The sequence below is a fragment of the Pleurodeles waltl genome, chromosome 10 (genome assembly GCF_031143425.1).
Source record: "Pleurodeles waltl isolate 20211129_DDA chromosome 10, aPleWal1.hap1.20221129, whole genome shotgun sequence".
NCBI lineage: Eukaryota > Metazoa > Chordata > Amphibia > Caudata > Salamandridae > Pleurodeles > Pleurodeles waltl.
The window spans coordinates 475,993,486-476,016,332 of record NC_090449.1 but is presented as its reverse complement, the minus strand read 5'-3'; the positions used below and the strand labels follow the sequence as shown (position 1 = coordinate 476,016,332).

General features: G+C 47.1%; 1 long non-coding RNA gene across 1 annotated transcript; it reads left to right on the top strand.

Moving 5' to 3' along the window:
* Positions 1–15,875: 15,875 nt before the first annotated feature.
* On the top strand, positions 15,876–19,454 carry LOC138261631 (uncharacterized). Its single transcript, XR_011199129.1, has 2 exons — positions 15,876–17,027; positions 19,089–19,454. It is a non-coding gene; the product is annotated as an uncharacterized lncRNA (long non-coding RNA).
* Positions 19,455–22,847: the final 3,393 nt, after the last annotated feature.

Below are 22,847 nucleotides of genomic sequence, written 5' to 3'. Positions count from 1 at the left end.
CGCTGAAAGAGGCGCGAGGTCCGGGAGGACGGTAGACGAGGGATCCTCTGAGGGTGGTCCTTGGGTCGGTGCGAATCTGAAAATGCAGGTGTTCAGCGGCGAGGGGGGGGTCTTCGGTGGAGGTGGTGACGCTGATGGAGTCTTTGAAGATGATGGCGACACCTCCTCCTACTTGGTTGGTGCGGTCTTTTCTGGAGATCTTGTAGCCTTCGGGGATGGCGGTAGCGATGTCTGGAGCAGAGGAGGCGTTCATCCATGTCTCCGTGATGAAGGCGACGTCCGGGGCTGTGGAGTCCAGGAGGTCCCAAAGTTCAACGGCGTGCTTGTGGACGGAACGAGCGTTGATCAGGATGCACTTGAGGTGGTTGATGGCGCGTGGGCTTGTGGTCGTGGTAGTTGCGTGGTGGAAGATGCGTTTGCAGGAGTTGCAGGCGAAGGGTCCATGGGTGCGTTTGGGGTGAGCTAGGAAGCAGGTTTTGGAGCGCCCTGGGTTGAGGGCGTGGAGGGTGGTGGGGTCGTAGCGGATCAGCGGGGCTTGGGGGAGCTGGGGACCAGGGGTCGTGGCGCTGGGCGCGGGCCAGGCCACACTAGAGGGTCTCAGACAGCAAGCTGTCAAACAACAGAAGGGGAATGTCAATGATAGCCACGGAGTTTACTGGGAGAATAATCTCCTCTATACTGAAACAAGGGACCCTAAACCTGGTGCCACCAGGAGACTGGTCATCCCCTTCCAGTATAGGGAATTCCTCCTAACTCTAGCTCATAACATTCCTTTAGCTGGGCATTTGAGCCAAAGTAAATCATTGGATAGACATGTTCCTCATTTTTACTGGCCCCACATGTCAGAAGACACAAAGGAGTTTTGTTGCTGTTGTGTCACCTGCCAAGCCAGTGGCAAAACTGGTGGCACCCCAAAGGCCCCCTTAATCCCATTGCCAGTGGGTGGGGTACCCTTTGAGAGGGTAAGGGTTGACATAGTTGTTCTCCTCGACCCTCCAACAGCTTCTCGCAATAGATGCATCCTTGTGGTAGTGGACCACGCTACAAGGTGTCCAGAAGCTATCCCCTTAAGGACCACTACAGCACCTACAGTGGCAAAAGCCCTCCTGGGAATCTTTTCCAGGGGGCGTTTCCCTAAGGAAGTTGTATCAGATAAAAGTAGTAACTTCATGTCTGCATACCTCAGACCAATGTGGATGGAGTGTGGTGTTACCTACAAGTTCACCACCCCTTATCATCCACAACAACTGGATTGGTTGAGAGCTTTAATAAAACTCTCAAAGGCATGATCATGGGACTCTCTGAGAAACTCAGAAGGAGATTGGATGTCCTCTTGTTATGCCTCCTTTTCGCCTACAGGGAGGTACCCCAAAAAGGAGTGGGCTACACCCCCTTTGAGCTTCTCTTTGGTCACCCTGTTAGGGGTCCCCTTGCTCTTGTTAAGGATGGTTGGGAACAACCTTTAAAACCTCCAAAGCAAGTCATTTTAGACTATGTACTTGGCCTAAGGTCTAGAATGGCTGAGTACATGAAAAAGGCCACTAAAAGCCTTCAGGTCAGCCAAGAGCTCCAAAAGCAATGGCATGACCAGAAGGCTGTCCTGACAGAGTAACAACCAGGACAGACGGTGTGGGTATTGGAGCCTGTGGCCCCAAGAGCACTCCAGGACAAATGGAGTGGACCCCATCTCATTGTGGAGAAGAAAGGTGAGGTCACCTATCTGGCGGACCCGGGCACTGCCAGAAGCCCCCTTTGGGTGCTTCATGTCAATCACCTTAAACCTTATTATGACAGGGCTGACTTAACCCTTCTCATGGCCATAGATGAGGGTCGGGAAGAAGAGAGTGCCCCTCTCCCTGACCTCTTCTCTGACACTGAAGCTGATGGCTTAGTGGAAGGAGTGGTTCTTGTAGACTGCCTCACTGTGGAGCAGAGGGAGGACTTCAAAAATCCCCTAGGACAGTTTTCTGACTTCTTTTCTCTCATACCTGGTACAACTACCTGGTGAGAACATTCAATTGATACTGGAAACAGCTTACCTGTCAAGAGTAAAATTTACAGGCAGCCTGACCATGTCAGAGATTGCATTAATACAGAGGTACAGGAAATGTTGGATCTAGGAGTTATTGGGCCCTCTGATAGACCCTGGGCCAGCCCAGTGGTGCTTGTCCCCAAACCGGATAGCAAAGAAGGAACGAGAAAATGCGGTTTTGTGTGGACTATAGGGGCCTTAATACTGTAAACAAAACTGATGCTCACCCTATACCCAGGGCAGATGAGCTTATAGATACACTGCCTTCAGCCAAGTATCTAAGCACCTTTGATTTGACTGCAGGAGATTGGCAGATCAAGTTATCAGAGGATGCTTAAGCAAAAACTGCATTTTCTACCATAGGAGGGCATTATCAATTCACTGTTATGCCCTTTGGTTTGAAAAATGCACCTGCCACTTTCCAGAGGCTGGTGAATACAGTCCTCCAAGGTTTGAAAGCTTTCAGGGCAGTATACTTAGATGATATTGGTGTATTTAGCTCCACCTGGGATAACCACTTGGTCCACCTATGGAAAGTTTTGGAGGCCCTGCAAAAGGCAGGCCTAACTATCGAGGCTTCAAAGTGCCAAATAGGGCAGGGGAAAGTGGTTTATCTGGACCACCTGGTAGGTGGAGAACAGATTGAACCAGGGGAAGATTCAGACCATTGTGGACTGGGCTCCCCCTACTATACAGACCCAGGTCAGAGCCTTCTAAGGTCTCCCTGGGTATTACAGGAGGTTCATTAAGAACTATGGCTCCATTGTTGCCCCTCCTAATGACCTCACTTCAAAGAAAATGCCTAAAAAGGTATTGTGGATGGCTATCTGTCAGAAAGCTTTTGAGGGGCTTAAGCAGGCTATGTGCTCTGCACCTGTCTTGAAAAGCCCAAACTAGTCCAAAAAATGAATTGTCCAAACAGATGCTCCTGAATTAGGTTTAGGGGCAGTGCTATCACAACTTAACTCAGAGGGCCAGGATCAACCTGTTGCTTTTATCAGCACGAGGTTGACCCCTAGAGAAAAGCGTTGGTCTGCCATAAAGAGTGAGGCCTTTGCTGTGGTCTGGGCTTTGAAGAAGCTCAGACCCTACGTGTATGGGACTCACTTCATTGTTCAAACAGACCACAAACCTCTATTATGGCTTAAACAAAGGAAAGGTGAAAACCCTAAATTGTTGAGGTGGTCCATTTCCCCTACAGGGTATGGACTTTACAGTGGAGCATAGACCTGGGAGTACCCACTCAGATGGACTCTCCAGATATTTCCACTTAGACAATGAAGACTCATCTGGTCAAGGTTAGCCTTATTGTCCCTCGTTTGGAGGGGGGGATTGCGTAGGAAAGAACCATCTTTCTTGGCATTTTAGTCCCATTTTTACCTGTATGTCAGTATGTTTTTGCCTGTCTCATTGGGATCCTGCTGGTCAGGACACAAGTGCTCATAGTTTGGGGCCTAATGTGTGTGTTGTGAATAGTGCTTAACTGTGTCACTGAGGCTCTGCTAACCAGAACCTCAGTGCTTATGCTCTCTCTGCCTTTAAATTTGTCACTATAGGCTAGTAACTTCATTTACCAATTTCAATAGCACACTGGACCCCCCTTATAAGCCCTTAGTATACGGTACCTAGGTACCCAGGGCATTGGGGTTCCAGGAGATCCTTATGGGCTGCTGCATTTCTTTTGACACCCATAAGGGGCCTAGACAAACCCTTTCACTGGACTGCCATTGCAGCCTGAGTGAAATAGTGCACCCAATATTTCACAGCCATTTTCACTATACTTAAGTAACTTATAATTCACCTATATGTCTAACCTTCATTTACTGAAGGTTAGGTGCAAAGTTACTAAGCTAGCAAAGGTGCCCCCACATAGTCCAGGGCCAATTCCCGGGACTTTGTGAGTGCGGGGACGCCATTACATGCGTGCACTACATATAGGTCACTACCTATATGTAGCTTCACAATGATAACTCCGAATATGGCCATGTAAGGTATCTAGGATCATAGATTTGCCCCCCATTCCGAATCTGGTATTGGGGAGCCAATTCCATGGATTCTGGGGGCTCAACCATGGACCCCAAGTACTGCCAAACCAGCTCTCTGAGGCTTGCACTGCAGCTACAACTGCTGCCACCTGACAGATAGGGTTCTGCCCTCCTGGGGTCTGAGCAGCTCAGTCCCAGGAAAGCATAACAAACCATTTCCTTTGGGAGGAGGGTGTTACACTGTCTCCCTTTGGAAAAAGGTGTAACAGGCTGGGGAGGGGTAGCCTCCCCCAGCCTCTGGAAATGCTTTGAAGGGCACAGATGGTGCCCTCCTTGCATAAGCCAGTCTACACCGGTTCGGGACCCCCAGTCCCTGCTCTGGTGTGAAACTGCACAAAGGAAAGGGGAGTGACCACTCCCCTGTCCATTACCACCCCAGGAGTGGTGCCCAGAGCTCCTCCAGTGTGTCACAGACTTCAGCCATCTTATTTTCCAAGGTGTGGGGACACTGGAGGCCTCTGAGTGGTCAGTGCCAGCAGGTGATGTCAGAGACCCCTCCTGATAGGTCCATTCCTGATATGGTAGCCAATCCCCCTTTTAGGGCTATTTAGGGTCTCTCCTGTGGGTTTCTCTTCAGATTCTACTTGCAAGTTTCCAGCAGGAATCCTCTGCAACTACTACTTCATCCTCTAACCTCGGATCGACCGCAGACTACTCCAGGAACCACTGTAATAGCAACAAAGTATCCAGAAGGGCTACTTTTTCTCTGCAACTTGAGCTCCAGTCAACAACTGCAACAGTTTCCATGGTGTGCACGCTCTGGGGACTCCCTGTGTTCACCCTGCACCAGAAGGACCGAACAAATCTTCTGTGGAGTGACAGAGTCACTTCCCTGCTCTTGCAGGCACCTTCTAAGTCGACGACCAGTTCTCTGGGACTCATCTCCTGGCGATGAACGTGCTCCTTGGAACACAGGTTGTGGACCTCTTTGACACAGACTGTCCTGGGGTCCTGCTGTCCTAATTTGGAGGAGTAAGTGCTTGCCTTCTCCGTTTTGCGACAGTACCCCTCTATGCCGCGTCATCTTCACCTCCTGAAGCTTCTGTGCACTATTTACAAGAATCCTTGCTGTATAGCCTGGAGCAGCTCCCCAGCACTCTACCCTGTGATGCTCAGCTCACTGAGTTGATCTCCGGTGGAGTGGGACCTTCTTTTGTAGTGCTGCACCAACCGCAATTTGTACCTTCTTTCTTCCCGGGTCCTGGGACATCTGTGGGTGCTTCCTGGTCATCTGTGGGTTCCCTCCAGTTGTCACGGTTTCGGGCAGGTCTGATCAGGACTATAATTGGGACACCCCTTGAGGTCACCAAATATCCTAAAGAGGTAGTGTGCTGCGGCAGAAGAGCAGCTAAAGGCATACACGGAAAGGACAGCTATGGACAGGCACAGGAAACAGGAAAGTAAAAGCAGAGCAACCCTTGTGTGAACAAACAGGAAACAGATTACTAATGGACAAACACGCTGGGGTTGTACACAGAGTAAGGCGCAGAACCTCCCACAGTGACAGGGAATGTCAATGCCTCTGTGCCATTTGCTCTTACAGATAGTCACCCTGCCAGCCCCATAGAAAGGAGGCAGCAGAAGTGATTCTGTCTCTGGACCCTAGAGCACAAACAAGGATAGTACTTACATACACAAGACACGCTCTTGTGGGTCCAGCTGGAAACACAGTGGCAATTCCTGAGAAAACAGCAATAGCACACTGTCACTGTTAGGCACGAAAGACAACGTATAACACTAGACAAGGATGGGGGCTGGAATTGCCTCCTGGAAACCAGGAGCCAACCCCAGTACAAAGGAGAACATTTATACACTGGTGAAGACTGATAGAACACTTACCAGACACAAATAACCAAGAAGAAACGGAAACAGAAGGGAACAAACTAAGAGGCAGAGGCAAGAACTAGGAACAGGCTCAGGCTGAAGCAAAGGCGAGACTAGGACTTGAAAACAGGGCACAAACTTCTGGCTGGGACAAACAGAGGCAGGACCGGGAAACTGAGAGCCGGCTCTGGCTGGAACAGACAAGGACAGGGCTGGAATACAGGGAGTAGGAAATGAGCAGTAAACGGGACTGGGAAACAGAGAGAAGGTTCAGGCTGAAACAAGGCAGGAGCAGGGCAGAGAAACAGGGAGCAGGCTCTGGAAGAAACAAACAGGTACAAGGCTAAGAGGTAGGGGGCAGACTCTGGCTGGAACAATCAGGAGCAGGGCAGAGAAACAGGAAACAGGATCAAGCTGGAACAGCACAGGAACAAAACTGGAACACCATCCGACAAGGGGTCTGTAACACAAAGGAATCGAACTCCAATGCACGACGGGGATCTTGAGGAAATGGCTGCTTATAAGCAGTTCCAAGCTGGGCTGCACTGGAGAGGTTTCAGGTGTGTGTAGTTTCAGACACTTGCAAGTCCTGGAGGAGAGGATCCGGTGAAAAGGAGCAACTGGACTTCTCCCATAGAAAACAATAGGAAACAGAATCCGGGCTTTCCTGACTACCAGGCTGTGCATTATGGGATTTGCAGTCCCAGGAAGCAAATGTAGTACTACACAAGTGTACCATGGAGAAAAGAGAAACAAACAGGAGTCAGCAAGGGACTCTAGATAAGTGTTTAAGGTGATTCCCAGGCTTCCGACAGTCCCCTTACAGCACCCCCTAGAAATGGGACGACAGAGTCATAACAGTATACCCTCTCCCACCAGTCTGCTCAAGAAGAGAAGGCGATCCTTTGGCTGAAAAAAGTTGAAGAGGAAAAGCCACAGCAAGAAAATCCAACACCAACCTTGGTGGATAAGTTTACAGTCCTGCCATAGGTGAATCTTCCAATGAGCAAAGCATGTATTAATACCCATATGGGCTCCAATGTCCTTCCTCTTTATTGTTAGATTGATATTGGAGGAGTGCATGGAGTTGGTTTCTGGTGAAGTGGATTCAGGAGCAAGGAGATCTGAAATGGCATTATGGGCGGTATTCTTTAGGACATTAGTTTCCTGTTCAGTACTGTCTTCTTTGGAGGAGATAATTGGCGTATTAGTAACTGTAAGGTCTGTAACTCCTTCCGACAAGCAGGATATGTCTGTTTCTGCAGCAGTATTTGCATTGATTGTGGTCTGAGGCTTGCAAAGCATAGAGACTTGGGAGACATGGGTAACTGGTGGTCTCAAGGTAAACATGAAAAAATCAGAATTGTCTTTAATCTTGGATGACTTCGGAGCATCGAATTCAGGAGCAACAAGAGTTTTCATGTCTTTAGAAAATGGATTAACATCTGAAAATGTAGAAGTTCCACAAACTGATTCTTTAGGGGGATCTTCAGACAAGACTGGGACTTCTTCATTGCAAGTGCTCAGTGGTGTGTTTGTGGTATCAGAAATGGTTTCTTTGCAAGGCGTTTCTACTACAGGTAGTTCATCTTCAACTCTGTTAACATTGAAAGGTTGTTCTTTGGAAAGACATAGAACTGGAGCCTCTTCAGAAATCACCTTTGCATTGTTACCTACATTTTCAGCTCTAGTCTTTGAATTGATGATGGTTTCTTGCAATAAAACACTAAGAACAGTACTTATCAGATCTTCGAATACAAGATTCAAATTCAAGTCTTTAGTTTTAGTGGGAAATATTAAATCTTTCGGTACTTGAGCTTCGGTTTCAGATTGCTGGTTTTCAGGAGTCTTTAATTTCAGGCACACAGCAGGTGACATTGGTGTGGCTGGTTTTACATCAAGATCAGATACCGGTAGATCAAAGATCTGTTCTTCAGTAACCATTGAGCCGGAAACAGGATACACAGTGGCAAAGGACAGTAAGTCAGGATCAGTGGTTGAGGCTGCAACTGTGTCCAGTTCTAGGAGAAGGCTCTCATTTCTTATGACAGGCTGTTTAGTTTCAGATTGCTGGCTTTCTTCCTTGTCTGAAATCTCCACGGTTTGCTTTGACACAGAAGAGATATTTAAACTTTCTGAGAAGTCCATTACATTCTTAGTAATTGTGGGTATTTCTTCACGGTCAGAAAAATCCATTAGTTCACTTGAAACAGGAACTGTCTCTTCATTATCTGAAAATTCTATGATATTGTTTGAAAGAGCAGGAGTATCCCCACAATCTGAAAATTCTGGTGTGTGCGCCATTTGAACAGCACTGTCTGCAGGTTTGTTCACAGCAAGGCAGGAACCACTGTCATCACTAGATTCAGCTTCTTCAACACTGTTGCACAACTTGCCATTAATCTCCAGTAAAGTCATATCTTGGTTTCTTAAGGTGCAGCTATTGGAGTCTGCATCAGAACTCTCTTCTTCCTTTGGCTTTATGTGTTCTGATAGAGGGGCTGAGACACTTCCTTCTGAACACTCTGCTCCATCCTTTGAATCAAGAGGTGTCAAATCTCTCAGAGATGTCAGAGATTCAGTCAACTGTACAGGAATTTTCACTGGAGAACAACAGGCTGAGAGAGAGTCTGAAGAAGAGGCTGATATATTTATAACTGGAGCTGTCTTTTGACTGTCATTAATAGAAGGGACAATCTGCTCTATAGAAGTCTTTGGAGAGGCACACAAAGTAGCATACTGTTCTTTAAGCCAAAGCTGGTGATCATTTTATTTTTTCAGGTTTCAAATTGCTTTGCAGTAGTTTCCATCAGCTGCTCTGTTACTTCTTCTACCTTACAGATAAACAGAATGTCTGGTTCTGGCAACAGTGAAATATGCATTGATGAAAAGAGCCCACGTGCACGATTTCTTGTGTATGTTACAACATATTCATCATAGAAGTCCAGTATCTGCCTTTTAATCTGCCAAAACTGCTCTTTTAGTGTGTGTATGTCCATATTGTTATCAAACCCACTCAGAATAGAAAAGGGTTTAGCAGAGCTTTTAGGGATTGAGACTGGTGTATTATCATCCAGTTTGGGAAGAGCACAAGCCTTTTGAGTTGAACTAAGGAATCCCACAGTCTTTACTGATCCCTTTGATACAGGTTCTATCCTGCTGACTTGAAAGCACTGAGGGACTGGTAGATCCTTATACGAGTCCGCACAACACTTAGGAATTGAGACTGATGTACTGTCATCCAATTTGGGAGGAGCACAAGCCATTTGAGTTGAACTAAGGAATCCCACAGTTTTTACTGATCCCTTAGATACAGGTTCTAGCCTGCTGACTTGAAAGCTCTGAGGGACTGATAGGTCTTTATAAGAGTCAGCACTGTACTTTGAATTCTGAGAAACTGGCCTAGATGGGCTAAAGCACTCAACAGAAAACAAGGGAATCCCTAGTGTGACTTCTTGAACAGTGTCAGGGTTCTTTGTTTTGACAGAGTCCTGGAAGTGAATTTGGGATGCACTAGCATGAGGCAAGGAATTAACCAGGTTTTCTTGAGAGTAAATGTCTTGTGCAGAAGTAGCAAAAGCACTTTCACTGTTGGGAACATTCTCCCCTGTTTGAGGTAATAGAACCTCCAAAAACTCATTATTACTTTGTAATTCTTCTACAGACAGGGTTTGGGGGTCATAACAGGAAAGTAAAAGCAGAGCAACCCTTGTGTGAACAAACAGGAAACAGATTACTAATGGACAAACACGCTGGGGTTGTACACAGAGTAAGGCACAGAACCTCCCACAGTGACAGGGAATGTCAATGCCTCTGTGCAGTTTGCTCTTACAGATAGTCACCCTGCCAGCCCCATAGAAAGGAGGCAGCAGAAGTGATTCTGTCTCTGGACCCTAGAGCACAAACAAGGATAGTACTTACATACACAAGACACGCTCTTGTGGGTCCAGCTGGAAACACAGTGGCAATTCCTGAGAAAACAGCAATAGCACACTGTCACTGTTAGGCACGAAAGACAACGTATAACACTAGACAAGGATGGGGGCTGGAATTGCTTCCTGGAAACCAGGAGCCAACCCCAGTACAAAGGAGAACACTTATACACTGGTGAAGACTGATAGAACACTTACCAGACACAAATAACCAAGAAGAAACGGAAACAGAAGGGAACAAACTAAGAGGCAGAGGTAAGAACTAGGAACAGGCTCAGGCTGAAGCAACGGCGGGACTAGGACTTGAAAACAGGGCACAAACTTCTGGCTGGGACAAACAGAGGCAGGACCAGGAAACTGAGAGCAGGCTCTGGCTGGAACAGGCAAGGACAGGGCTGGAATACAGGGAGTAGGAAATGAGCAGTAAACAGGACTGGGAAACAGAGAGAAGGTTCAGGCTGAAACAAGGCAGGAGCAGGGCAGAGAAACAGGGAGCAGGCTCTGGAAGAAACAAACAAGTACAAGGCTAAGAGGTAGGGGGCAGACTCTGGCTGGAACAATCAGGAGCAGGGCAGAGAAACAGGAAACAGGATCAAGCTGGAACAGCACAGGAACAAAACTGGAACACCATCCGACAAGGGGTCTGTAACACAAAGGAATCGAACTCCAATGCACGACGGGGATCTTGAGGAAATGGCTGCTTATAAGCAGTTCCAAGCTGGGCTGCACTGGAGAGGTTTCAGGTGTGTGTAGTTTCAGACACTTGCAAGTCCTGGAGGAGAGGATCCGGTGAAAAGGAGCAACTAGACTTCTCCCATAGAAAACAATAGGAAACAGAATCTGGGCTTTCCTGACTACCAGGCTGTGCATTATGGGATTTGCAGTCCCAGGAAGCAAATGTAGTACTACACAAGTGTACCATGGAGAAAAGAGAAACAAACAGCAGTCAGCAAGGGACTCTAGATAAGTGTTTAAGGTGATTCCCAGGCTTCCGACAGTCCCCTTACAGCACCCCCTAGAAATGGGACGACAGAGTCGTAACACCAGTGTTGGGAGCCCCATCTGCCTCCTCAGTCCGAGTTGAGGCCCCCAGGTCCCTCCTGGGTCCAGGCAGTGCCAGTTTGATGCAAAACACAATTTTGCTTGAACCAAGGCTTGTTTAACCAATCCAGTGCCGAAACTCACCTGCATCCAACATCTCTTCATGGGACATCCATTGCATCACACAGGAACCCGCAGCCATCTTCCGTTGGTGCATTTCTGCAGTCTTCGTCCAACCGGGGACTCTTCTTTTGCACCCTCTTCTAGGTTGGCAGGGGCTCCTGTCCTTCCTGGAACCTCTTCCGACTTCTGGATTTGTTCTCTTCTCTTTGCAGGTCTTCAGGTCCAGGAATCCACCATTTGTTGTTTGCAGTCTTGCTTGGTTCTTGCAATAACTCTAATCACAACTTGTAGTGTGTCCTAAGGAAACTTGCAGTACTTTACTCCTGCTTTCCAGGGCTCTGGGGTGGGGTATTTTACTCTCCAAACTATACTTGTCTACGGGGGGATTCGTGATTCGCATTCCACTTTCTTAGTATATGGTTTGTGTTGCCCCTAGACCTATTTTCTCCCATTGCATTCTATAGCATTTCCTACTGTTTGTACTATCCTATTTCTAATTACTTACCTTATTTTGGTGTCTAGTGTATATATTGTGTATAATACTTACCTCCAGAAGGAGTATTGCCTCTAAGATATTCTTGGCCTTGTGTCACCCAAATAAACTACCGTTATTTTTGGTAACACTGAGTATTGTCTTTACTTGTGTATAAGTACTGTGTAACTATAAGTGGTAGTGCTGGAGCTTTGCATGTCTCCTAGTTCAGCCTAGGCTGCTCTGCTATAGCTACCTCTATCAGCCTAAGCTACTAGAACGGTACTACATTTCACTAATAAGGGATAACTGGACCTGGTGTAAGGTGTAAGTCCCCAAGGTACCCACCACAAACCAGGCCAGCCTCCTACACGTGGGAGATGTACTGGTCCGCCAAGCAGACCATGTGCACATTCATGGAGTGGAAACTCTTACGATTCCTGAACACCTGTTCATTCTGGCGGGGGGTACAAATGCAATATGTGTTCTGTCAATCGCCCCAACTATATTGGGGATATGTCCCATTGCATAAAGCTCGTTCTTCACAGTGGCCAAATCCTCAACCTGGGGGAATGCAATGTAGCTGCACAATGTTTTATCAGGGCAGACAACACTCTTGTCAGCACTATTGAGAACAGTGGTTGTGACATTCCTGCCACCAAGCCACTGTCATTTGGAAAGAACCAGTTGCCAGGAAATGGAGCACTGATAGAACTTGCACTAGAGGGTGGATCCCAGTGGGGTGACGGATAGCAGATATCAGGTCAGGCTCCAATTGGGCACACAGCTCTGTGATTGTGGCCCTGTCCAGTCTATAGGTGAGTATTATGTGCCTGTCCTCCAGTGTAGCCAAGTCCACCAGGGATTTGTACACAGGGTATGTCTCCAACTCTTATTCATCCACAGCGGTAGGAATCTAATGGACAAAAGTGTTAGGAGCCTGTCACAAAATAAACAGTGGAGCCACAACAGTAGTTTGCAATCTGTATACATGAAATGGGTCACTGTGATCTGTCCAGTATGTGCCTATTTCTGCTGTGACGCAGCATTATTTCATAGGCCTGCCACCCCTGAAATGGTGTCCGCCTGTCCTGTGTGGAGGCACAGGTGGAAGTGAGGTAATACCGCTAACTCTGTGCGCCGTGGCGGGAGGCGATCGTGAACCACCGTGCAATTCCTCATTGGTTAATATTGGGCCCTATGGGGTACAGTGGCCAATGGTGATCTACGCCGGCGGTGACGGTATGCACTGCCGTGGACGTGACTGCCATTTTCTATCAGATTGTGCCATGGCAGGAGTCGGCCGTGAACTGCTGTGCAATTCCTCATTGGTTAATATTGGGCCCTATGGGGTACAGTGGCCAATGGTGATCTATGCCGGTAGTGACAGTATGTACTGCCGTGGACGTGACCGCCATTTTCTATCAGATTCCTCACTTGTTTCCTGACCTTCCAAAGTAGAGGACCTACACTGCATGTGCTGCTGTGACCTGTGTCTGGAACCTACCATGGCCTGTGTGACTGGGGAAAGGGCCCCAGTCTTCACTTCGGAGGAGTTGGAGAGACTGGTGGATGGGGTCCTACCCCAGTATGGACTGCTGTATGGGCCTCCAGACCAACAGGTGAGTACACTGTGGGCACGATGCATGTGGCATGAATGCATGGAGTTGTGTGTGTGAAGGCCTCGTGAAAGGGGGAGGGATGTCCTCCTGGCTGGGTACACATTGAGTGCTGGGCTATGTGTGTGCCAATAGTGCTGTAAATGGGGATGGTGGGCCATTTGTTTACCTGGCTGGACTGTTTCTTGTATGGTGTTCTCCTGGCTTTATTGCCTCTGCAGGTCAGTGCCCATCAAAAGAAGGGTATAGGGCATGCCATCGCCAAGGAGGTGCGGACCCTGGGGTCTATGGCATGTGGAGCACCCACTGTCACAATCGGTGGGAGGGCCTGAGACGCTGGGCACAGAAGACTGCGGAGGCCCAGCTGGGGATGACCTCCCAACGAGGAATGGATGCCCGTTGAACCCTGACCCCCCTGATGGCCTGCATACTGGCAGTGGCATATCCAGAGCTGGATGGGCGCTTGAGGGCAACACAGCAGCCACAAGGGGGTAAGTACAGTGGCTATCATTACAAGTTATGCCTGATGGGGTGTTGTCCGGGCGGTGGTTGCGTGTCAGTGGGTGCCCCTAGGCCAGGCCAGACATAGCAGCACATGTTTTCTGAAGAGAAAATACTGCCTACCTAGCTTGTTAGCATCCACTACTGGCCAGGGCTGCGTGGGTCCCAGGTATGCTGCAGTTGGCGGTGTGTGCTCCTCCTCATGCCTTGGTGGCTAGCAATATCACTGGTAGTGCAATGCATAGTACATAGGCCTGTACCCTGTGTGTGAGGGTGCTGTGTAAGCCAACAGTGGTGTTGGTGCAGTCATTGACCCAGTGTATCCTGTGTCTCTCTCCACCCCTTTCTTGTTTTGTCATCCTGTCCTTATGTGCATTAGCATCATCTGGTTGAGGAGCAGAGGCACCAGTGACGGAGGGAGCTGCATTCCAAGGGACCCTGGAGGCAGAGTCCACCAACACTGAGGGCACCAGTGGGATGGAGGGCGAGGGGAGCACCACGGCTGAAACTGGAGTGGACAATACAGATTCTGATACCTTCTCGGATGGGAGCTCCCTGTTGGTGGCAGACACCTCTATAACGACCCCACCTACAGGTACAGCAGCCACCCCCGTACCTGCACTGCCCTCCCAGCAGCCCCTCAGTGAGTTGCCCGTGCCCGCTCACCCAGGAGGGTGGGTATCTCCTTCGGCCATGCACCTCAGGCCCTGTCCCGGTGAGCCCTGCTGCCTTGCGTGAGGAAGGTATTGACCTCCTGAGATCCATCTCTGTAGGGCAAACAACCATTGTGAATGCCATCCAGGGGCTGGCAGCCCAGATGCAACAATCTAATGCATTCCTGGAGGGCATTCCCAATGGATTGGCAGCCCAACAAAGATCGATTGAGGCTCTGGCCTTCTCTCTGATGGTAGCCATTGTCCCTCTTTCTACTGTCCCCCCTCCAACTTCCACTTCCCAGTCCCATTCTCCTCAACCCCAACCCATTCCAAGCACACAGCCAGACAAGCATGCACACAGGACAACACCCAAGAGTGTCACAGGAAAACACAAGCACCACACTTCATCCCATTGGCACTCACACAAACACAATCTAGTTGCAGACACAACAACATCCACTGTTTCCACTGTCTCCCCCTTCTCTTACTCTTCCACCTTCCACCCAGTTACGTCCACACTCACACCTGCATGCACTACATCATCATCACTACCTGCGTCATCACCACACCAAGCAGAACACACACCTCACTGGCAGACACCTCCACAACATCCATGCACACGTCCCCTGTGTCCTCTCCCACCATGTATGTCCCCCCTCTTAAGGTACACAAATGCAAGCACTAAGACACCCAGCAGCCATCCACCTCACAACAGCATACAACCCATGCACCTGCTCCCAAATTCAGCAGACAACCACCTCCAACAATCACTCCCTTATCCTCCACTCCCATTACTTCTCCCTCTTCCTGCCCCAATGTCCCTAAAAAGCTTTTCCTTTCCACCATTGACCTCTTCCCTACCACCCCGCGTCCTGCACGTATGGCCAGGGTATCAAGAACCCAGCCAAGCACCTCAGCCAAACAGTCCACGGGCCCAGTTCCATCAGCACCTACTCATGGTGGAAAGGATTCCAGGCCGCAAATACTGAAGGGGAAGGAGCCTGCACCAGCCATCAAGAAGGGAAAGGAGCCTGCACCAGCCAGCAGAAAGGAGAAGGAGCCTGCACCAGCCAGCAAAAAGGGGAAGGAGCCTGCACCAGCAAGCAAGAAGGGGAAGGAGCCTGCACCAGAAAGCAAGAAGGGGAAGGAGCCTGCACCAGCAAGCAAGAAGGGGAAGGAGCCTGCACCAGCAAGCAAGAAGGGGAAAGAGCGTGCACCAGCATCTGTCCTAGATCCCCCACTGCCAGACGTGGATGTGCAGCCATCAGTGATTGCAGGAGCTGAGCAGGAGCCTCCCACAACCATCAAAACCACAGTGCAGCCATCGCAGGGTGCAGGGGTTGAGCAGGAGCCTCCCACTACCACCACTACAGTGCAGCCATCGCAGGGTGCAGGGGCTGAGCAGGAGCCTCCCACTACCACCACCACCACCACAGTGCAGCCATCGGAGGGTGCAGGGGCTGAGCAGGAGCCTCCCACTACCACCACTACCACAGTGCAGCCATCGGAGGGTGCAGAGTCTGAGCATGTGCCTCTCACTACCACCACCACCACAGTGCTGCCGTCACCTCTGGCAGATGCCGTGTGATCCAGCCTCCATGGGCTCCTTTGCGGCCTATCCCCTTGTCCTGCTATTTGATGGAGTTTTGTTTTGACCAATGACTTTGTGTTTCACCACTGCGCATATTAGTTGCTCAATGTTCACCAGTAGCACATGGTATGTTTTGTTCAGTTGAGCCGCCTATTGGCTTTGACGTGGCATTAGCCATTACTTTCTGTATTCAGTTTAGCCGTCTATGGGCTTTGACATTGCATTAGTCATTACATTCTGTATTGTGCCTATTGGCTTTGACATGGCATTAGCCATTGCTTTCTGTATTCAGTTTAGCCGTCTATGGGCTTTGACATTGCATTAGTCATTACATTCTGTATTGTGCCTATTGGCTTTGACATGGCATTAGCCATTGCTTTCTGTATTCAGTTTAGCCGCCTATGGGCTTTGACATTGCATTAGTCATTACATTCTGTATTCTGCCTATTGGCTTTGACATGCTGTATCCAGTCTAGCCGCCTATTGGCTTTGACATTGCATGCCTATTGACTTTGACATGATGTATTCAGCTTAACTGCCTATTGGCTTTGACATGATATTATACATTACACTTTGTATTCAGCTCCGCTGCCTATTGGCTTTGACATGATATTATACATTGCATTTTATATTCAGCTCAGCTGCCTATGGGCTTTGACATGATATAAGACATTGCATTTTGTATTCAGCTTAGATGCCTATTGGCTTTGACATGACACTAGACATTGCATTTGATATTTAGGTTAGCTGCCTATTGCCTTTAACATGACATTGCATTTGATATTTAGGTTAGCTGCCCATTGCCTTTAACGTGGAGTTCTGTATTTTTCCAAGCTGTGTTTTTGCACCAGAGAACCAAGATGTTTTGCTCTCACAGTAGACTAGACCTGATAAGAGAGAGTACATGGGCGTCGTTTCTCTTCCCTTGAGCTTGGGAACAGGAGTAGTCTTGGAGACCTGGCCAGTCTCCAAAAGGCTTGCTCAGTTTCCCAGGTCTGAGAGGAGGGGGCACACCTTTGTAACGAATGTAACAGGCTGCAGAGAGTCAGATTCGAATCTGCCGGACCTCGTGCTGGAGCTTGGCGCCAGTTGCCAGCATCCCGTGTGGGTAGATGACACTCTTTCTCGCGGCTGACAGGGGTCTCAGCTTGCAGACCTTAGAAAGATGTAGCTGTAAATAGTTCCTACACGGTGAAGTATTTGTTTTGCTTTGCATTCAATATCTTATAAATATAACCTGCTGTGTATATTGCAAACTGATATATTTTGTTTGATTAACGCGGACTTGAAAGCTACTAATTCGTCATTCATTCATAAACATTGTGGTTGGGGAAGAATAAAATAACAATAAAAGTCTTCTTTGACCTCAGAAGTGCATTTCTGTTGTGTTATGTTAGTGCTTAGAAACTAAATAAGAGGAAAGCACTACAATTGGTACCTGGAGTCGTGGGGTCGGTCATTAAGAGGTGATTAAAAGGGGTTTGACGAGTTAGTAGATTTCTAAGTGCACACTTTAGAAAGTGTAATTGTTTTTTGTTGTTTGGAGAATTACAGAAATTGTTTTCTGTTTGGAGAATCACAGTAGCACGGCAGACCATGTCTGAGAATACATGTGTTGATGAACTGCCTGATGGTGCTAAGAAAAACTGTGAATTGTTTTCTGTTTGGGGAATTACAGAAGAAAATGCATGTGTAGCTAAAAGGCCTGATAATGTTTTGAGAAATAATTCCCGTTGTATATATGTAGAAAACGTGTCTTTTGGAAGTAATGATGACAGAAAGGTCTGGATACCTTTATCTGCTTACAGAGAAATGCAGGAGAAATGTAGGAAGTTGGAACATGAAAATAGGAATTTACGTGAGCAAATTAGCCAGGATACAATAATTCAAAATAATGCTGAAAGTTATAAAAATGAAGAATCTTTCTTGTCCCATTCCAATAATGAGGGGGTTAAGACAGCTCCGAGCTGCACTGAGTTTCCGTGTGAGCCAGGGTTTTTGGCAGCCAAAGTGCATTCCTTAACTGATAACACGGACGACGAGTTACCGTTGCAAAATGCACAAGTAAAACGAAGGATTTTAGAGCAAGACACCCCGAGTTTCATTAGCTTGTTTGATTTTTGGAAAAAGAATAGCCCTCATTTGAGAGAAATCCTAACACTTTTGTACATGGTCACTGTGAAAAATAATATGCAGCTGCGCGCGTGTGATTTGGCAAATGAAATAATGCAGACTTTAGGTTTCTGCGCAGTGCAAGAAGGAAATACTTATGTACATTTAAATCATGAACAAGGGAAGAAAATAGTGCCCCTAGCTAGAATCATACAATGGATCTGGTACTTGCAAGACAGGGCTAGAGTACCACAGATAAAAGAATTATCAATGAAATTGTGTGCACCATTTGAATTCGTGTCTACTGAAGATAAAAAGCATGTTTGTTTTACTAATGATTCATTGACTGAAATGTTGCTTTCTGGCACAGTAGAAGGAACAGCGTTATATAATGTGTGTCAGATTTTAAAGCAAGAGCTACGTGAGATGTGTCATTTTTATGCTGATTTTTGGTTCTTTGATAATGTTTTAGCCACATGGCTTGTACCTAACTGGTTCAATTACCTTGCAGATGTTAATGAGAAAAATGCAGAGAGAGAAGTGTTCACCCAGAATTCTGCCTTAGTGGGGATGGCTATGTGGGTGCCCCAGAAATGTGAAAAGGCCACTTACAGGTGGGCAGAGATGAGAGAGATGCCCATTCCCTTAGATTTGATAAAAACTGTGCAGCATGCACAAAAGCAATCTGTCATGCAAGCAGTCACAGAGCAGTTGGGGAGAGGAAAGTTACCAGAACAGAAATGGCAAAGTGATCAGGTTTTAGGGAGAGTGATTGCTGCAGATTACCAAGGAAAAATCGAAATTATGCTGATACCTAGAAAAGAATCTGATTCATTCATACAAATTGGAGACAGAATGGCCCAAATTGACAAAAGTGCAGTGAATGGAGGTTTGGTAAAGAATGAGTCTGCCCCAGCCCTTCTGACAGTGCAAGAAAAAGGAAGCTGTGGCGCAGCAGATAAAAACCTCAGTACTGATGTGTGGGCTGAAGCCCCAAGTGACCCTCCAGAACCTGCAGAAAATATAACAAAGGGCCTCAAAAACGTCCTGCTGATTATAAAACAGGGAAAGAAAGAGGAAGGGTGCAGTTTAAATGAAAAATGTTATTTGCAAGAAAAGTCATACTTGTTTCTTTTGCAGATCCGACCACGTTTCGCCACTGTCCCTGAGTGTGCTGCGTGGTCCCCCTTTCGGTGTGTGCGTGTGGGGTCGGGGAAGGGACCGAATCCCCAACCTGAACCTGGCTGAGTAAAGTGCCAGCACCATGGATCCATTTTGCGCAAACTGCGCCTTCAGTTCAAGTTCAACTTGTTTGCTGTGTTTTTTTTTTTTTTTCCCCTCTCGTATGGAACTCTGACTTTTGCTTACCTTCCAGAAAACCTTTCAGGTGGACCGTGCACCTTTACATGAGCAGAACTCATGCCACATCAAATTGCTAACACTGTTGAATTAGAGACTCATTCAGAAAAAAAAAAAAAAAAAAAAAAATTGCCCAGTCTTTTCTATGTAGATGTATCTGATGTGAAAGGTTATGAGATCAATGTGTTAATTCACTTCTATTGCTTTACAGGGATTGCTTTGATCATTGAAATTTGATTTGCTGATAATGTTTTTTTTTTGTTTGTTTGAAATATGAGATATGTGAAACAAAAATTCATTGGTCAAAGGGCGGAATGTCCTGCTATTTGATGGAGTTTTGTTTTGACCAATGACTTTGTGTTTCACCACTGCGCATATTAGTTGCTCAATGTTCACCAGTAGCACATGGTATGTTTTGTTCAGTTGAGCCGCCTATTGGCTTTGACGTGGCATTAGCCATTACTTTCTGTATTCAGTTTAGCCGTCTATGGGCTTTGACATTGCATTAGTCATTACATTCTGTATTGTGCCTATTGGCTTTGACATGGCATTAGCCATTGCTTTCTGTATTCAGTTTAGCCGTCTATGGGCTTTGACATTGCATTAGTCATTACATTCTGTATTGTGCCTATTGGCTTTGACATGGCATTAGCCATTGCTTTCTGTATTCAGTTTAGCCGCCTATGGGCTTTGACATTGCATTAGTCATTACATTCTGTATTCTGCCTATTGGCTTTGACATGCTGTATCCAGTCTAGCCGCCTATTGGCTTTGACATTGCATGCCTATTGACTTTGACATGATGTATTCAGCTTAACTGCCTATTGGCTTTGACATGATATTATACATTACACTTTGTATTCAGCTCCGCTGCCTATTGGCTTTGACATGATATTATACATTGCATTTTATATTCAGCTCAGCTGCCTATGGGCTTTGACATGATATAAGACATTGCATTTTGTATTCAGCTTAGATGCCTATTGGCTTTGACATGACACTAGACATTGCATTTGATATTTAGGTTAGCTGCCTATTGCCTTTAACATGACATTGCATTTGATATTTAGGTTAGCTGCCCATTGCCTTTAACGTGGAGTTCTGTATTTTTCCAAGCTGTGTTTTTGCACCAGAGAACCAAGATGTTTTGCTCTCACAGTAGACTAGACCTGATAAGAGAGAGTACATGGGCGTCGTTTCTCTTCCCTTGAGCTTGGGAACAGGAGTAGTCTTGGAGACCTGGCCAGTCTCCAAAAGGCTTGCTCAGTTTCCCAGGTCTGAGAGGAGGGGGCACACCTTTGTAACGAATGTAACAGGCTGCAGAGAGTCAGATTCGAATCTGCCGGACCTCGTGCTGGAGCTTGGCGCCAGTTGCCAGCATCCCGTGTGGGTAGATGACACTCTTTCTCGCGGCTGACAGGGGTCTCAGCTTGCAGACCTTAGAAAGATGTAGCTGTAAATAGTTCCTACACGGTGAAGTATTTGTTTTGCTTTGCATTCAATATCTTATAAATATAACCTGCTGTGTATATTGCAAACTGATATATTTTGTTTGATTAACGCGGACTTGAAAGCTACTAATTCGTCATTCATTCATAAACATTGTGGTTGGGGAAGAATAAAATAACAATAAAAGTCTTCTTTGACCTCAGAAGTGCATTTCTGTTGTGTTATGTTAGTGCTTAGAAACTAAATAAGAGGAAAGCACTACACCCCTCCAGAACCAGTGGGGTATTCACCCACTCAAGAGACTGTGGCCTTGCACTCCCCAGGACCAAGCACAGGGCATGTTGCTCACTCCAAAACCAGTGGGCAAGTAACCCACTCCAGAGACTGTGGCCTTGCACTCCCCAGGACCAAGCACAGGGCATGTGGCCCCATCCAGCACTCCCCAGGACCAAGCACAGGGCATGTTACCCCATCCGGAACCAGTTGTCTTGTTTCCGCATCCGGCTTAGGTGCCCTTCCTCCCTGAGGTGCCTGCCTATTTGCCAACTAATGCCCCTGCGGTGCTCTCTCCATATTGGTGCAGGTAACAAGTGGGGCCTTGAACTTTGCCCTGTGGCCCTGTGGCCCCTGTGAACTGAGGACTGGGCAGTGTCCCTTTTTTGTACATTTGTGCATATCTGTTGCATTGGCAAATCGTATTATTAATTTTGTGTTGATCTTATTACAATCACTTAAGTCAATTCCTGTTGTCTTTGCATTATTCAGCCGGTTTATGGGGATAAATATTTTTCTTCTGCAGCGGGTTGTGTGTATGGTGTGTGTGTTTGGGGTGCGTGTGGTGCATGTGTGTGTGTCACTCTCGTTTTCCTCCCCGCCTCCCTTGTGTGCTAGGCATCTGTACTCACTGTCGTCATCTTCGCCGGTGCTCATATTTGTGGTGGAGCATAACATAGAAGGTCATCAGGAAAACATGCAGTTCTGGTTCCATGGCGGTGTGGTTCTTCTCTGTGCCTCCAATGGTGAGTCCTTTCACTTCTGTAATGTGTTTCCGCCAGGCTTTTGATAGCGTTGGTACCACTCCGGAAAAGGTGGCGTATTGTGTTGTCATAATATGGTGGGCGGAACTTTGGCTTCCGCCTGGCTGTAGGCAGCTACCGCCGTGGTGACTGGCGGTCGGTGTGGTACATTGGCTGTCTTTCGGAGATCTAACCGCCATGGTCATAATTTGGCGGTACTTACCACCAGCCTGTTGGTGGTATTACTGCCCCTTTATCACCGACCACCAGGGTGGTAATGAGGGCCTATGTTCCATACGAAGATCATATGAAAGAAAATTGGATTAATGTGGAATAATACAGCTGGTATTTATCTATATAGCATACATATTCATTCAATTTTTAAGTTAAACCATATACACTATACACACCTGTGATCCCTTGACTATTACTATAACCACAATGCACATGCTCCACTACTATATTTTGTGTTTTCACTGAGCTAAGCAGAAAAAAGTTATTTTCTGGTTGGTCCTTTTCACATCAGGGCAACAGATGTGTTGTAGTGTTTGCACAACCAAATTTATTAATGTCTAGAAGTTATTCGGAATGTGCATCAGCTTAAACCACTGTTGCCTGTTTCAGAACAACTACCAGGGGACTTCAGCTGGCCCAAAATGCTGTGGCTAGGCTGCTACTTTCTTTCCCAAAGTTTTGCTCTGTTTCCAGACTTCTGCATAAACTACATTAGCTCCCTGTGGAGAAGCACATCTACTTTAAGACCCTGTGCTTGGTTCATAAAATCCTGTATTCCAAGGGGGCCCCTATCCTGTTCAATCTTGTGCTTCCTTATCGCCCATCTCACCTCCTAGGTTCAGCAGACCTTAGTCTGGCCATGGTCTCCTCCGAATTAGGAGAGCAAGAGCTGGAGGCCTCTCCTTTCGAGCTAAGGCCCCTGCTCTCTGGAATTTGTTCCCTCTCCTCATCATGTACATTGAGAATTTCCTTCATTTCAGAAAATTCTAAAGACATGGCTTTTTTCTCTCTAGTATTTTGAAGGAATTTACTGCATTAAAACACACCTCGGGTACTGCCA